Source organism: Belonocnema kinseyi, chromosome 2 (assembly GCF_010883055.1).
Source record: "Belonocnema kinseyi isolate 2016_QV_RU_SX_M_011 chromosome 2, B_treatae_v1, whole genome shotgun sequence".
Classification (NCBI taxonomy): domain Eukaryota; kingdom Metazoa; phylum Arthropoda; class Insecta; order Hymenoptera; family Cynipidae; genus Belonocnema; species Belonocnema kinseyi.
The window spans coordinates 146,405,354-146,407,163 of record NC_046658.1 but is presented as its reverse complement, the minus strand read 5'-3'; positions in this window follow the sequence as shown (position 1 = coordinate 146,407,163).

The following is a 1,810-nucleotide window of genomic DNA, read 5'->3' as shown; positions in this document are numbered from 1 at the left end:
GAGAAAATAAATCCTTCAAAGTTCTCGGTTCTGAACTCATTAATTCTGTAAGAAGAAACATCAATATGTGAATGTTAATATAATATATATAATATTAAATTCACTTATTTATTTTGTGTGCGTTTTTTTTCTGTCACCCAGTTTGACAATTTACTATTACACGTCAGTTTTGCATCTATAAAACTTCATTTTCCACTTAAAATTATCACGATTTCATAGAAATTGTACAGTTTCAAGTAGAGTTTAAAATTTTCATCCAACTAGATTTAATTTATAATCATTATCAATAAACCTTATGAGCACATGAAGTGATATGAAGTGCTTCTAAAGCTTCTTAAGAAATCGCATTAAAGCTACAATTGATTAGAATATTTCATTAGGAGAATTAGCCTAATAAGTATAACTGCACTTGTGTTACAAAAATAAAGTTATTTCAAAAGGAAAATTGATACAAATAGGTCAACAATGTAATTCACTTTATTGTGAAAATGTACCTTCTTCAATCAAATATAAAAAATAATTTAAAACATCCTCAACGCCAAACATACGTACTCCGACATACCGCCTCTAAAGCACAAATTCAAGGTAGCATTATGTTGCGCACGTCGTGACCAACAATTCACAGATTCGCTTTCATACATGCTTTTTCGCGGAAACTAATACACTGTTATATGCAGAAGGTGATAAGTTTAAGCGCGCGGATTCGCTTTTTACTTGTTTGTTAGCCGCCGCGTCAATTAGATTTGTAAATAGGTGTACTACAGCTATTGTAAAATGCGTGTCAGCAATGTCGCGTCGTTTACAGATATTCCCTATTGTAAAAACAGCATCTATTCATCACTATAAATGAATATTTATTTGTGTTAACGTTCCCTTGAACGTTGCGAACTAGACCGGAAAAAGTGAGACGCATTTTGCAGAAACATAAGCCCTTAATTGTCAAGATGAGTCCAGAAGAAGGTTTAGCTATTCAGTTAGAGCAGCACTGAGTAAATCTGCGTACATACCTATGAGAGATGAAGTTCACTCAAGAGGAGCTGAGGCTTTTCCTCCAAATGTTCAAGTTAGAAATGCGAAACCTTTATCTAGACCTCTAAACGATGATATAGTAGTCACAGAAACTGCAGTTAATACGCTTAAGCTTGTTAAGGTTTAAGTTGAGATCATTTCAAATTAGGATGTGTTTACAATAACAAGCCTGACATTTGAGTTTAGGATGGTCATTTTCTTTGTCCTTTATTTTGAAGTAAATTTGAAAGGTTTAGTACTTCCTTTAATCTGAAAGATCTTTATTTGAAAACTCAAATTTTGATCTTTAATATCATTCAACTTTTAGAGTTTCCATTCATACGTCTCCAGAATTGAACTGCTTTTAATTTTAGACAATTAACAATTAAAAATGTTGTTAGTTTCCATGTTTACATATAAAAATTTAGCAGTTTTTATGATTTAATGAAAAATTGTAATAATTAGAAACATAACAAAATTAATATAAGTCTTTATTCAAAATAATTTTTGTGCCAGGTAGTATAATTTTTGACAAAAAAAGACCATTAACAACAAATTTCATTGTAGGCGTCGCGAATAGAAAGAATAAGTATGCCCACATGTTCATATACACACAGAAAAGTACGCACGTGCATATACACACACACACACACATATATATATATATATACATCCCCTCATGTGTGTTTATCTTAGGCCTATTATCTTGTCTTTCACTTAACAGTTCCGTAGCAAATTTGAAAGAGCGGTCTCTTATATACTCGGTTGGAGAAAAAGCAAAATAGAAAATTTTCAATTTGGT